This window comes from Leptonychotes weddellii, chromosome 6 (genome assembly GCF_054177405.1).
Source record: "Leptonychotes weddellii isolate Sample4059 chromosome 6, ASM5417740v2, whole genome shotgun sequence".
Classification (NCBI taxonomy): Eukaryota; Metazoa; Chordata; class Mammalia; order Carnivora; family Phocidae; genus Leptonychotes; species Leptonychotes weddellii.
This window is the reverse complement of record NC_138374.1, coordinates 92,125,472-92,142,063: the sequence shown is the minus strand read 5'-3', so window position 1 is coordinate 92,142,063 and position 16,592 is coordinate 92,125,472.

Sequence of the window (16,592 nt, the reverse complement as noted above, 5' to 3'; positions counted from 1 at the left end):
CACCTGCCCCCACTCCTCTCCAACACTTGCCTGCTTAAACTTCCTTAATGTGGCTTGCTGTTTCATGTTTTTTGCTTACTCTGCCCCCCCGAACACCTTCATAGCTTTCAAAACATCAATACTTTATATCCTTCAAGATTCAGCTAAATCCACCTCCTCTAGGAATTTTTGCTTCTTCCTCCCTTAAGCCCAGGCCAGAGAGAATTTGCCCTCCTTCTGCAGTCACACTGTAATTTGTACATCTGTCTTGGTATCTAACTCTCTGTTGCTTACATGTCTTTTTCCCTCTTGTAGTCTGTGAGCTCCTTGAGGATAACCACCTTTGCAGTGCCTCAAATCGTGCCTGACACATAGGAGATGATCAAGCACAGGTTTATGGAATGAATGGCTGAATACCTAGCTCACCTGACTCCCCTATTCTGTTGGTTTCCTTATTCTCCCTTTTTCTCATCTTTCCCCCAATAAAATTCATTTCTTTTTCTTCTGAAGTCCTTTAGACTTTGTTCACAAGACTAATATGGAATAGGGGCGCTTGAGTGGCTCAGTCATTAAGCGTCTGCCTTCAGCTCAGGTCATGGTCCCAGGGTCCTGGAATCGAGCCCCGCATCAGGCTCCCTGCTCTGTGGGAGGCCTGCTTCTCCCTCTCCCACTCCCCCTGATTGTGTTCCCTCTCTCGCTGTGTCTCTCTCTATCAAATAAATACATTAAATTAAATTTTAAAAAAGACTAATATGGAATAAATACATGATCTTGTAGTCAACTGTGTGGATGCTCACCTAAGAGCTCCTCAAGGATGGGGATTTTTCAAACACACTTTAGACACATCAAAGAGCTCAAAATTGATTGGTAAACAAATTGTTCAACTGATTGAATGAAGAAATCAATGAATAACCTCGAAATATCTTGTAAATTACACAGTGTCAATTTTTGTTTTTTTGTTTTACTTTGCTCCAGGATGAATTACAGAGAGAGAGAGAGAGAGAGAACAGAAAGATACATGAAAATCGTATGAAAAGCACAAACAAAAAAGAATGACTATGTGGCTAGAATCAGGAACATCACTGTGCAGCTTTTGAGTTTGGGGTTAAGTCTTGTGAATTGTCCTTTGGAACTGATGGAAGGAGGGAGGGTGAGAAATCATCACATCATTTCCAGCTGCTTAGGGAGGAACCCCAGTTTGAGTCCTATTTTTCATGTATAGGGAAAAAAGAGACACAAGACGTGTCAAAATCATCAAAAGGCACATTTCGGTTTTATGCACAGTCCCAGCCTTGAGGAATTTACAATTGTAATCATTCCAAATGTTTTCCTTTAGGGTAATTTAATGAAATAAGAAAATAATGCATAGGAAACAGTGTGGGCTTTAGCCCAGACAGGCCTGAATCCAAGCCCTGGATTGACCCTCTGCCAGTTACAGCTGCCTGTCCTCTGATTCTGTTTCCCTAGCCATAAAGTGCAGTATCAGACCACCTACACGTGGAACACATGTGGGATCAAATAAGATAATGTACGTAGACTGTGGAGCATAATTCCTGCCACATAGTAGGCCAATAAATTATGACTGTCTCTTTCCCCATCAGAAGAACCAATCTCAAGATTATGAACTTCCCAACACCTTCAAGTGAAATATTTTTCTCATTTAGACTGTATTAGAAGCCAAAGTTATAACACCAGGAGAATACTTAAGGAAAGTATGATGTGTGTTAAAAATGCTAGATACCCTGCAGGGCTCTCAATAAATACTTATTGACTGACAAATGTATTGTCAGAGAGCATAAAATCACAGAGATGGGAAGAGGTAACAGCATAAAAAGGTAATTTGGAATCAGCACAGGGTAATGATTATACCTCAATAAGTATTTTATTTCTTAAAAGCAATAGTAAAGGAGACTGGAAATCATCTGAAAAAAAAATCAGGTTTTATTTTACAGCCTCAAGTTTATATGAATGCCTACGGGCACAGTACCCAAAATGCTGGTATCTTACGGGCAAAATTGGAAGCAGAAGTACTCTAGGTATCAAGGGGCATATGTATTCATGATATCCATTGTCATGTCTTTCTACATGACCCAAGGAGCAGGAGACCCAGTTATCCTATGTACCTTGACTGAAGCACCTGCTAGAACACTTTCAAGAGTGTCATCACCTCGGAAGACAGGGTTTACATAACCAATATTTACTGGGCTTTATTATGTGCCAAGTACCATGCTGAGTTCAGGAACACCAAATGGATGGATCACAATCCCTGTCCTCAAGAAGAGAGGTAGAAGGGGTACCTGGGTGGCTCAGTCATTAAGCATCTGCCTTCAGCTCAGGTCACGGTCCCAGGGTCCTGGGATCGAGTCCTGCATCAGGCTCCCTGCTCGGCGGGAAGCCTGTTTCTCCCTCTCTCACTCCTGCTTGTGTTCCCTCTCTCGCTGGGTCTCTCTCTGTCAAATAAACAAAATCTTTTTAAAAAAGAAGAAGAAGAGAGGTAGATATATAAATAACTAATTTCAAGTAAAGTGTGACCAGTTATCCTTGAGATATGTCCAAGAACATATGATAGCACAAAGAAAGGAGTGGACCATTTAAGCTGAAGGATTAAGGAAGTGTTTCTCAGAGGCAATAACAATTGAGCTGGACCTTAAAGGATGAAATGTTTGCGATGCCAACAGAAGGTGAGGGCAGTCCAGGTAGGGGGAATCTCTTGGACAAAGGCTCAAAGTCCAAATAAAGGGGTAAAATCAGGAAACTCAGGGTAGTTCCATAAGAACTGGGTCATTTATAAGTCATACATAATGTATGTATATATAATACCTCACATAAGATATCTTATCTTTGTAAAATTGTCAACAAATAATTATTCCCATTTTGTTGATGTGCATACCATGAACTTATATTCCCTAGTCCATGAACTCATCAGGTCCACCTAATATATATATATATAATTTATTTATATTTATATTTATATATTTCTATAATAAATATATATTTATTTTTAGAGGGTGGGGGAGGGGCAGAAGGAGAGGGAGAGAGAGAATCCCAAGCAGGCTCCACGCCCAGCATAGAGCCCAATGCAGGACTCCATCTCACAACCCTGAGTTCATGATCTGAGCTGAAATCAAAAGTTGGACACCTAACTGACTGAGCCACTCAGGTGCCCGGTTCACCTAATATTTTTAAATTGAATACCTGTACTTGTTCTTGGTTATAGATCATTAAATGGCCCTTAGACATTGATGCCTTGCTCCTCATAAGTTCTTGAATTTATACAAGACCAGCCGCCCACAATTATGAAGGTCCTAGGGAAGGATAGGAAGAGAGGAGGCTGAAGGATAAAGAGACACAACTTCCCAGTGTGGGCATCTCAATGACCCGACAAAATATCCCAACATCCTGGAGAAATAAATATTTCATAATGGTCACAAATATGATAGGACTGTGAGTAGTAAATGCATCAACCATATACATTATGGAACCTAAGCCATAAGTCCTTGATTCTACAGTATGAAAATAGAAAAATTTTCATTGCAATAAACAATAAAAACAAAAAAATAAAATAACTAAAAACAAAGACAGGACATGCCAGTTTATTGCAAGACCCTTGACACCCAAGGCTTTTGTGCTACTACAGATCATCTTATTTGTGCTACAGAAATAACCGATAATGCTGCCCACAGGCCTCCACTGAGGGAATCACTAAATGATCTCAGTATGTTTTCCCACTGAACCTGAGATAAGGGGATAAGGTGAGATCAATGAATAAAGTGAAAGTGTGTGTTGCGCTGTTGAAAACAGTGCTTTTTAGGCATCTTCGAAATGGCCCTATGGTTACATTAAAATGGCCACTTCAAAATGTCATCTACCTAATTTCACGTCTCATGCCTGCCAGAAAAATGCTTATGTGACCTTTCCTAAGGTCACATAATTTCTCTGGGCTTCTAATTCCTCTCCTGTAAAATGAAGACTTGGACGAGATAACCTCCAAATCAGTTCCCGTGCTGACAGTTCATAATTCTGACTTTCTTTTTACCCCACATCTAGTTATCCCAAGCCTCTATCTGTACTCACAACCAATTGTCTTGGGCAGCAGAGATTTAACCCCAGCCTCCCAAGGCACGTGGGTGGATTCTTGGCCCAAACAGCACAGTTCAGCTGAAATGTCCCCATGGGCCCATCTGGGCAGTGTCTTTGCCCCCCACCTCGGACAAATGTGTGCTAGATGTAAAGCGGCCAGACGATGATGACACCTCCCATATTGCTAAGTTGAAGCTCAAGATTCACCTTGCCCACTGTGGTTTCATTTCCTGCCAGGAAACAGAGCTCGGTGCTGCAGATGGGGCCTAAGATGACAAATGTTTCTGAGACAGGTTCTGCGTTCACCATGGTTTCCTTTGCTGTGACATATGGTAAACACCACAGAGCCTTCTTTTTGTGGGGTCAGGCAGAAAGCACAATTCGGATGAACATCACCTTGGATTTCCTACTTATGGATGAAGTGAGTGTGAAGTGTACCCTGGAGTTTTGGTGTTAGGTGGAGCCCTCCTCTGTCCAGCCTCGTGGAATTGACAGGTAGGGAGAGAACAGCCCCTGCAAGGGTTCCAGCCAGGAGGCGACAGGCCTGAGGAGCACAAGTGCACTGAACACCCCTCCAGGAGGAACACAGAGTTGCCCCAGGCAGAGCCCACCCCTAGCTCAGCAACACGGGGGACAGCCTTCCACAGGGGCAGGGAGCTCTGTATATTTGTAAGGGCATATAAGGCAATGTTTAAAAGCATGAATTATGAAGGGGGCACCTGGCTGGCTCAGTCGGTAGAGCACATGACTCTTGATGTCAAGGTTGTGAGTTCAAGCCCCACGTTGGGCGTGGAGCCTACTTTTTAAAAAAAGCATGAATTATGAAGCCAGAGACCCAAGTTCAAGTTCCATCTCTGCCCCTTAACCACCTCTGTGACTTGAGCGATCCAAGCCTCAGCTTCCTCATCCATAAAACGATGCTAATAGTGGAATCTAATAATCAGGGTCATTGTGGGGATTAAATAAGACAGTGAATGTAAAGCAGTAAGATGTGGTAGCTAACACACAGTGCTCTGCCGAGTCATACTTGAGCCTGAGATGGAAGGAAAAATCAATACAACTGAACTTGTCTTTATTTAAAATCTTGATAGTTTGTTCGTCATGAAATCTTTGCGTTTTTCAATTTAAAAAAATCGCATTAAAATATTATTTACCTTGATTGTTGAGGGTTTTTTGCCATCCCTTAAATCTTGCACATGCCTACAAATTCAGTAAATGTTGCTCGTTATCATTGTACTATCATCATACAGTGACTGCACAGCATAATTTATTACTTAATTATCTAATGTCTTGTATTAGTCATTGTTTCAAGTGCTTATGTCCTATTTTCCCAACTAATTTGTACCCTTAATAAGGGCAGAAGTTATGACATATGTCTTTTATGCCTAACACTGCTGAGTACATAAGAGATTCAAGTATGTACATGTCCAGCTCTAGCTTACAGCCTATGGTAGACAATCCACCTCTCTGTTGTGCTCAAATTGTGTCATGTGTTCGATGGTTTTGTTCCGTGATCCTTGCGGCAGGGATGACAGCGGCATTATCCTATGGCATGTCTGGCACAAAGATGATGGAACAAAAATCAAAGAACAGGCAGGGACCTTTAAGTTTATCTCATCCCACCTGCTCACTTTACAGGTAAAGTATTTGATGCCCAAAGAAGTTGGATGATGTGGCCAAACCAATCAATGATAGTACTGGGATGAAAATTCCGTTCTCCTGGGCTTTTTCCACTCCAGTGCTTTGTGAATTTTCTTTTATCTCTCTATTCCTTTCAGCATCAAGTACAGAGCTCTGCATGTAGGAAAAATTCAGTAAATGATTTAGATTATTGATTTCCAGAACTTGAGTAATCTTTGCTTAAAGGGGGAGTATGGAGTCATTGACTGGGAAAGTGTACGTGTATTTAACAACTCTCAATAGCCCCTGGCTCAGTGCAGCAAGGAGGTTGAGAGAATACCGGATTCAGAGTTAGACAGCTCTGAGTTGAGTCCTGGCTTCGCTACTTCCTAGCTATAGGACTTTGGGTAAAATTAAGTTTCTTAACTTAATTTTCCTCATGAAAAGCATGAACATAATAATGGTACTTACCTCATACAGTTATGGAAAAATTACCCAAAACAAAAACACGTAAAGGGCATGGCAGACTGCCTAACCATAGTAAATGCTCAACAAATACTAGGGATTATCACTATTCCAAAAATAAGCCCAAGAGTTAGGTGGGCTATGGGCAGATGGATAGTGTTAAGTGTACAGCTGTATGATATACTCATATTTTTATATTATGGTGGATTAAAGATTGTGAGTGGGGAGCTAAATAATCATTGAGCACTTACGATTATGCTAGATCTATCCCATAAAGCCTCATAAATAACTCTAATACCCATTGTATTCTGTGGGATCTCAGTTCCATATATCCATGACAGAGACTCCACCGCCTCCCCTCACCCCTACTAGCTGCCCAGCTCCTGAAATTTTACAGAGTTCCAAAAGCACCAGGAGCCCAGACCAGTAGACAATAAAAAGGGACCTGTCGTAGACTCAACAATACCTCACTATGATGCCTTTTTTCTTCCATTGCAAAAGAAAACAAACTATATTAGCAAGGATGCCCGATCAATAAGCAGAAGCCCAGATATAGTAAGACACTCCATGACTTGAAATCCTGCCAACACACTCCTGGTGCTGTGAACAGTGGACAGAATAACCCGGGGAAACCAATCGCACAGTTCACTTCACACAATACCTCACCTACGTTTCCTGTCTTTTCCCCTCAGGACATAACAAGACTCTGAGCCCAAACTTACACGACTTCATGGGAAGATGTGAGGTACAAGTCTGTATGAAAAGCAACTGGGTTTTAGTACTTAGAATTTGGGGGGAAGAAACAGACTTGGATATCCCAAATTTCCAATCAAAGACCACAATATTTTGCATCTTGGCAGCATCTTTACTCCGAAATCCTCACACTGCTTCAACTTGTCTGGCATTAACATCCCAAGGAAGCAACTAAGGGTTCATGGAAGCCACAAAACTCTAAAGAACACTTAATGTTCATGGCACTTTGGTAGGAAAAATGAGGGGAATTACAAAGAAAACCATTTCCATCCTGGGTCAAATCCTCCATGGGCATGCTGAAAGTTCTCTTAAAATTCAAGGTTTCCCCAAAGCAGTGTGGTATCCTAAATTGGATCCTAAAACAAACAAACAAACAAGGACATTAGTGGATAAACTGGTATTAAAATCCAAAGGTTCCATAGATCAATGAATAGTACACTATCCATGCTAATTTCTTAGTTTTGACAAATGCACCACAACCACATCAGATGTTCACATTCGGAGAAACTGAGTGAAAGGTATTTATCTTTGCGATGCTTCTGTAAATCTAAAATTATTCCAGAGTTTATTCAAAACTTTATTTTTGAAATAGCAAAAAAAATAATAATAATAGTAAGTCAAGATTTCTTTGCAGAAGAGATTTTGTTTGATGGGTGGGAAGGCTAGAGATTATTATTCTCTTTCCCCAGTGAAAAGTATATTAAAAAGACAAAACCTCCAGCCTTTGACTAGAGATCAACCAAATGATGGTGGCCAATTCCTTTTGCCCTCAAGTTAATACGTTGGGAAGGTAAAGAAAGCTGGGCTGCTCTAGGATTTGGGCTCTCCAGTCTGTAAAATGGAGAAAATGGTCTCTCTCAAGTGTCCCCATTGGGAATACAGGATACAATGGATGCAGAGCCTTTGACATGTGTCAGGAGTTAGGGGAGAGGCATTTAGTTCCCTCTGCTCCTTCTCCTTCTCAGGACAGTCCACAGGCAGTGCCTGTCAGCCTCCTCTGGGGGGAAGGAGGGCTCCTCTGTCTTGGTCAGCAGGGCTCCCTATGCTGCTGGCCTCTGGAGGACCTGCCAGATGGCTGAGCACCTGGACAGCGAGCTGCAGTCTCTCCCTCAGCCGTCCTTCTAGAGAGCAGCTCCTATCCAGCCCTCTGGGAGTAGTTCTGTCCTTGTCCCACCTTCTAAAGAACAGCCCACCCATCACTCTGTGGGGATAGAGAAACAGGACAGCCTATCCCTTACTTATCGATTTATTTTTTGGTAAGAGTGAGAAGGGAGACAATGATCCATGAGCTGAGGCTTGGAGGCCCAGCCCCTGCCCCCACAGAGTATCACCAAGCCAGGTCACAGGGAGGCTCATTTCTACAGGTACCTTCGCTCCCCTTGTCTTGACTCAACTTTAAGTATATCCATGTTGACTTACTGTCTCTTGTTTCCAGGAAACTTTTTTTTTTTTTAAGATTTTATTTATTTATTTGACAGAGAGAGAGACAGTGAGAGAGGAACACAAGCAGGGGGGGTGGGAGAGGGAGAAGCAGACTTCCCGCTGAGCAGGGAGCCTGATGCGGGGCTCAACCCCAGGACCCCGGGATCATGACCTGAGCCAAAGGCAGATGCCCAATGACTGAGCCACCCAGGAAACTCTTAAATTAACTAGACCTTACATTGTGTGACTGTGTAGAGCCCCTCTGTTCTTCCTGGCATTGTCTGCCCTTGCAGATTGAGATGTGGTGAAAGTCCCAAGCTTTTATGTTCTACCTCTATAGATTGTGAATTTCTTCAATAATCTCTATTCCAAATATTCGGCCTTATTATCCTAGCAACCATTCAAATGTCCCAGAAATTTACAATGTTTCAGTGTGTATTCCCTCCCGATAGCCTCATCTACCTAGAGGTGACCACACCTGCCAGCCCCTGGAGGGAATTCAGAAGCGTACCCAGTGGTCAAGGTGCCCATTGGGTGTTCCTGTATTATCAAGGACATTTCTCATGCTCTTTGGCCACGTTAGCGTCTGAGCCCCTTCTATGTTTGGGGAGTCTCTCTCCCTGTGAGGCAGAGCTGGTCTATGGAGGTGAGCGATGATAGGTATTTGCTTACTAACCTCCCCACGGCTAAAGGAATGACTGTGAACTAGACTCCACCAATCATCTCTATCTAGTCCAGACTTTAAATTGGAAACTAATCATATGAAGGAGCAGAAGTCACCCAGAATCCGTCCTGGCAATGCAGACAGCTCCATCCAGTTTACTGATAGACCAGCGATACCAGCCCCGGGGGCAGTTTGCAGCTTTCACTGCGGCACAGGGACGGCGTGTGTGTGTGTGTGTGTGTGTGTGTGTGTGTGTGTGTGGCACGCTGTGTGTGGCACAGGGACAAGTCTCGGCATCTGGCTCTGCAGGAGCAGCACGGGGTCCTCACCAGACCAGTTCTCCCACACAGTCTGGGTATTTCCCCTGGCAGCAGAGCCCCTGAGTCTGGCCCTTTGACCTTCCTGGAAGTTCTACAAGCCAGGGCCTATGAACTGGGATTCACAGGTCAGCAACCTGCGTTGTCACACAGGGCCCCAGGCTCAGCATGGTCTCGTGCTTGGTTTAATGCTCTGCTTTCCGTCTTCCAATTCTTAACATTTTGACCAAAAGGCCTCGTATTTTCTTTTGGTGCCAGGGCCCTGCAAGTTATGTAGCCAATCCTGCCGTAAGCCAGCTAACATGCTTTAGGTCAGGGAGTTCTTAACCTTTTGTGTGCCGGCTAAAGCCTATGAAGTATATGGAGAACGTTTTGGTTTTTTAAAGATTTTATTTATTTATTTGAGAGAGAGCACAGCAGGGGGAGGGGCAGAGGGAGAAGGAGAAAGAGACTCCCCGCTGAGCGCAGAGCTGAGCCTCCCTGGAGCCACCAGCCTCCTCAGGGCTAGATCCTGAGTTCAGGATCTGAGCTGAAGTCAGAAGTGTAACCAACTGAGCCACCCAGGCGCCCCCAAGAGAGTTTTTAAATGCACAAAATATAATAGCCAACAATTCTGAAATATAATTAGAAATTTTTTAAAAACAAGTATATGATAGCATAATATCTGTGTTTCTTTTATTAGTACATTAAATAAATCTAGTGGTAGGTCTAATAAACCGCTCTTATCCAGAAGTAGTAGTGAGCATAAACAATATTTTGAAATGCCTGCAACAACTGAAATTGACTTAAAAATATCTATGATGTCTAACAGTAATAAATTCACAGATCAGATACCTGGTTTGTTATCCGCATTCAAAACTTACAGAAATGCTAAACTCAGGTTTTTTTTTAAGATTTTATTTATTTATTTGTTAGAGAGAGAGAGAGAACAAGCAGGGGGAGTAGCAGACAGAGGGAGAAGCAGGATCCCTGCTGAACAAGGAGCCCGATGCGGGACTAGATCCCAGGACCCTGGGATCATGCCCTGAGCTGAAGCCAGATGCTTAACCAACTGAACCATCCAGGCACTCCTGGAAATGCTAAATTCAGTTTAAGACTAACCAAAAAAAGTGATTCATCCAAGTCACAGAGCCCCTAAATTTTAATTACAATTTAATTTAATTTTAATTTAATTTTAAAACTAAATTAAAATTTAATTTAAATAAATTCTTTTTCTGCTTCAATCATCCAAAGTCATTACTTTGTTGCTTACAACAGAGAAGCCTGTAGGATAGAGGTGCCCAGTGTGACCCAGGCTCTAGGACCAACCCTGAGTTTGCCAGGCTTCTCCACAAAAAAAAAACAACAAAAAAAACCAAGCAAATATAATAGTCACAGTGGCTCCAGATGAGTCAAAGATGCATCCAACACAGCCCTGCCCTCAGCTATTAGATCTTCGAGAAGAAAGTGTCACCCCAGGACACTGTCTGCAAATCAGGTGACAAGCTCCACATGTGTGGTATGAACCAAGTGATGTAGGTGGTCGAGCAAGTGGAGATCCCTTCTAGCTTGGAAGGTAACTATTAATAATAGTTCTACATTATAAGAAGGGAGATAAGGACGCCTGGGTGGCTCAGATGTTTAAGCGTCTGCCTTTGGCTCAGGTCGTGATCCCAGGGTTCTGGGATCGAGCTCCACATCGTGCTCTCTGCTCCGTGGGAAGTCTGCTTCTCCCTCTCCCACTCCCCCTGCTTGTGTTTCCTCTCTCACTGTCTCTCTCTGTCAAATAAATAAAATCTTTAAAAAAAAGAAAAGGGAGATAAGACACATAGTAGGATAGTCGTCACTCCAAAACCTCCAGCAAGCTAACAGAATGTGGGAGTCCCCTTCCTCAATTTCCCGAATCCTCACACAGGAGTCTCTGTTCTAGCCTAGATCACCCAGGCTTTTTGCCTCTTAGCCCAGTGTCCTTTCCTCTGCCCACACCTCTCCTGTCATAACTAAAGGGGAGGCTGTCTTTGAGAGGGAAGTACATTCATGCAGATCATCTAAAAACCAAGATACCCACACCCCAAATTGTGTAGAGCAGGTGTCAGCTAAGAGAGGAGAGGCTCAAAAAAGAAAACAGATCGCCAGATCCTCTGGCCCCCAAATAGGTTTCGAGATCTGAGCCCCCAGCCCAGGACAGAATTCATTTGGCTGGTGACCAGCACACAGAGTCCTTCCCATTCCTGCCTGGGAGTTATGCTCATAACAACAGCAACAGCCGGAAAAGGGCTTCATGAACATAAAAATAAACAAACTTTCTATTTTTAGCAGGGCTGCAGCTGTGAGAGCTTCATTATTTGCATTTTAGTGGCAGCATTCTGAGGGAGGATAGGCAAGGGGAGAGGGGTGGGGACGAGGACAACTGGGAACGAGGACAGCAGTTGCTCTGGGAACCAGATTTTTCAATGCTGAGCCCAGTTACACACAGGCCACAGAAACCAATGTCCAGCCTGGAAGTCTCTGGAGTCTGCAGGTCTGGAAAAACTGGATAGGGTCAACCAGGAAGCCAGCCCATGACTGGGCTCTTTTCTGGCCATATATAGAAATAAATAATCTTTTACCCACATGGTTTTTAGAGCCACAGAAAACTGTTGCCTAGTGACTCCATCAGAGGAATAGAAGCTCACTCGTAAGCACAGACCTTTCTCGTCTTAACTCAGGCTCTCAGAACCTGTGGGACTCTCACAGGAACTCAGCTCCAGCGTGTTCCAGGTTTAAACACTGTGTCCAGAATTCTCGATGAGCCTGCAGCGTTTTCTCCTGCCCAGCCCTCACTGACAGCTGACAGCATCAGGAACTTGACAAAGGACAAGCCTAACACTGGAGGTGAGGAAGGATGGAAGCTATGGTTCTTCTTTTCTGTTTCCCTGGAACAGAACCAGGTGTTGTGAGAAGGAAGTGTTCCAAGGCCGCCACAGAGGAGGGGTGGAAAAGTCCCTTCCTTACGATAAATGTCACAGCAGCTTTAAGAAAAGTGTATACCTGATCTGATTTCAGAAGAAAGTCTCCTTGCCCATGCTAATCCCTTTAGCCATGCCATACCTTGACCCCATGTCATCTTTAATTATGTTCTTTTCCCTTTTCGTGTCCCTTTTCGTGCATCATCCCAGCTATATTTGCAGCCCATTGTGAGGAGATAGAATTGCAGACCCCAAAGCAGCCCTGAGGAAAGAAAGAACCCAGTGCTTCTTCAGCTGCTTACAAGGAGGTAAATTCTGAGGAATGCTTGGAGAATGACTCCACAACCTCCCAGATTTGTCCTTACAGCCAAGGGGCTTCCTTCACTGGCAAAGGATTTCCTGAGAGCTGTACCACCCCTGCTCATGCAGAGCTTGCAGCCCAGCATGGAGGAGAAATAAACAGGTAATTTCCTTACTGTGGGCAGGCTCTGTGGTGGGTCAGCACAGAGTCCCTTGGGAATACAAAGGCCTGGCTTTTTCCTCAGTCTTGGAAGAGTCAAGACGTTTTCAGAGAAGATGGTGGCTAAGCTGGGACTCAGGCAAGGTAGAGATTGGGTAGGGGTAAGAATATCTCTTCAAAGGGTCCTCATCTAAGAGTAGCTCTCAAACAATATGGCAAGACATAGAGCAAGGCTAAAATAGACAAGAACCAACTCCAGCACTGCGAAGATAGTTGGTTTCTACCTCCCAGTAACATTTATCTTGTTACCCAATAACATTACTGAGCAAACCAATTGTGGTCCAATCATAAGAAAGAGTATCATTCTCTATTTGAATGTGGATTTCCACAGCTAACAATGTAAGCCCTAGAACTTGGGGTTGAAAGAGACTGTATGGACTAAATCTCCAGGGATAGCAATCCCTTCCACAGCATCCCTGACAGGTGGTCACCCAGCCTCTGCTTGAATTGTTCCAGGGACAGAGAGACCTCTGCACTGATCAAGGCAACTAGTTAGTTAGTTAGCTAGTTAGTCAGTCAGTTAGTTAGTTAGTTTGTTCATCCGTTCCTTTTAAAGGCAGGAGCTAGAGTATATAGTGGCCTCCTACCAGGCTGGAGTTTCTGACTCCAGTCCCTCAGTCTCTCTACACTGCATTAAATCCTACAAAACACCACCAAGCCGACTTTTTTTGAGAGTGGTCTGTCCATTGTTCAAATCTGCAGTGACCCCCAACTACCACCATAGAAATTCTAATCTCCTGCTTAAAGACTAGAACAGCTCATATCAAAATGTAACAATGGTTATCATTGGTCACCAGGTTTATAGATGATATTTTGTTTTTCTCCTTCATACTTTTGAGTCTTTCCCTAGTTTTCTGCATTAGAGAGAGAGAGAGATTGAGAAAGGGTTATCAAATAATTAATGTAATTTACAGAACAGTCCTACCATTTATTCCTTCTCTACACCTTTTTCTATGTTGGGTTCAACCTAGCAACCTTTCACTCTCTTTCCCCATCTTTAGATTCTTCTGCATCTCTTATATTCTGCCCAACCCAGCTTTATCAGGAAGGTTTCCATGAATGCTCCAGCCCTTACTTCCCTTAAATCCAAATTTTAAAACATAGCACTTTGTTATAAGCAGTTTTCTGATATCTGCTAATCATTGCATAGGTCAGTTTCCCAGTAGAATGTAAATCCCTTAAGGGCCATATCACAGTGCCTACCTACACAATGCTGACATTACTGCAGATCCTCCCTAAACAGTTGGCTATGGCTGGCTGGATGGCTGAAATTCCACTAAGTTGCATTTATTAGCTCAGCTGGTTAGAGCACAGCTAATAATTGTCTTATGTCATCTCTTCCTATGCTTCTCAAACTGGGATGGGGGTGGGGGGCACATCCCTGGAGGTATAGGAAAAGTGTGTCAAGTGTATATAAAGCCACAAGATATCAAATAATGTCTTCCTAAAGCAACAATTTCCTACCCTTTAGGGGTACTTTGGTGGAAAAGTTTGAGAAGCACTTTGTAGCCCATGCTTTTCTAAGAGCAAGAATTTTCCAAGGCAGATATGCAGATTCTGCTTGAGTTTATCAGTTCAGGCCTTGCTTCTAGATACTTTCAGATGACCAGTAGGTCTAACACTCCACCAAGAAAGGTTCCTGGAATGCATCATTCATCCTGCATACAACAGCATGGACACCACTGGCCTAGGAGCCAGAACACCTCAGTTCTTGTCCAGTTATGCAACGAGGGTGGGCAACTAGCCTTTTCATGCCCCAGCTTCTCATTCACCCTGCCCTCCTAATAAAGGTCAGGTTAAATTAAACAATACATGTGAAATAATGTCTCTGTAAACTGAAACTTACATATAAGCTCCAAGTATTACTATTATTATTACCATCCCAGAATCAGTTCATTTGGTCCCACAGACACAGAGAGCCTGCTTCCCCAACCTGTCCAGTTGATTAAAGTGGGTAGCAGTGGAGTTCTGAATCCAGAAAGTTCTGGGTTGAAGTCTGACTCAAGGGTAAGCCCAACCACACTAGAGCCTGATCCGTTTTTGTATATCTCATGTTTTTCATTGTACTGGGAACATACATGTGCTGAATAAATGCATCTCTATTTCTTGGAATCTCTACTTACCATTTACCTGATCTTTGGAAAAATTTTGTTTTAATTTTCCAAATTCCAGTCTCCTCTTCTATTAGACTATTATAGTATCTCATAGTGTTATGAGAAATGTAAAGGCAATGGGCCTACACTGCTTAGCACATAGAAAACAATAAGTCAATGGTAGTAAAAATAGGGTGAGTGTATTTCTGCAACTTAGCAAATGAAGGCTATCCCATTATTTTGTGTTTTTGTCAGCCCTTCCGTTTACCTATTATGAAAGAGCCAGCCTAGGGAAAGGAAGTTTGTTGGTGGCAACGTTGAGGTTCTGAGTCACTGAGCTAGTTAAGGAAGCAAACTTCAAAGGCACAGTTACTTTATGGGCCCTAGAGGCAAGAGGAATGAACAATTTCAGCCCTCACAAAAACTTCTGCCAGAATGAATGTGCTGGACAGGGCAGGCTGGGGTTTCCCAGACGTCTCGCCGACAAAGTGTCAAGAAATGTTTTATCTCGTCTGTGTAAATGCTACATGAAACCCACACAGTGGGCTCACTCAATAAATCGATACATAAACCCGTCCCCAAGAGAAGAGCAGAAGACAAGGGGGAACCACAAAGAAAGGCAAAATGAGAACTCTGTGGGGCTCTCCTCTGGCCCTGAGACCCCTGCCAGAAAACTGGAATCCAGAGGCCTGCTGCTTCCATTTGAACAAAGCCAACGCTGAATCACAACAAAGAGTGCCGAACAGGCAGCCACAGGGCTGTAAACATAGCTTCCAAGACACAACTCTGGGGGACTATGCACCAGAAGCAGAAAAGGAAAACTGAGCTCCTTCACACCCCAGAGGCATAAACAAAGGGTTTTCTAAGCAAGCACTTGCCCCCCACCCCATCAGCCCTAGTTTTGGAAGCGGTAGGGCAAGGTGCTCTGGCTCTGGAATCTACAGGAACCCTACAGAAAGCACAAAGCGCATGCAGTGGGGGACATGGATGCATGGAGAGACACGTGGATTATCAAAGGAGACATCCAAGAATTTCCGAAACTTTCCCCAGTGCCAAGATTTGGAGCTACCGCCATAAAAGTAGTATTTTTCCTGGCATCCCGGATACAGCATTGAAGGCATTTTGGATGTTGCGTTAAAAAGAGTTCCCAAGAAAAGTATATCGTCACTGCTCTTTTCGGAGGAGCTTTCATAATCAGAGTAATTTCTGTCAGAATTCGACAGTTTAGAAGGGAAGGTCTGAACAGAAATCTAATCACAAGAGGTAAATATAATAACTGGTATGAAAAAGGGCTCTCCGAAGTCCAAAGCCAAAATGAAAAAGCAATGCCTTTTAAAAGGGCTGTGAGGGAAGCTGGTGGGGAGCAGAGGAAATGCTTTCTTAGAATGGCTATAATTAAGCTGGAGAACTTGCTGGGTTTTGGATAACCTGCTAAAACTGAAACACGCACGAGACTAAAAATAAAAGACGGTATCTGCAGAAAATACTTGGCTAAGGTAAAAAGCACAGGGTTTTGCTGCCTTCGTGAGGCAAAGGCCCCTGAGACTGGAGACTGGACAGGTAACACTGGCACACTGCCAATTGGCTCAAGGCCCAGCTCTAGCGAGGCCGAGAGCGTTATCCACAAAGACCCCATATATGCACAGTAAAGGGCCTGCTGGGCCACCCCGAACTCCCCACCACATGGAGTAGATCTTAGCTTCGGGAAGCTCTCCTTTATGGCTCTGCCATTCCCACGTCAGTCCAAACCCT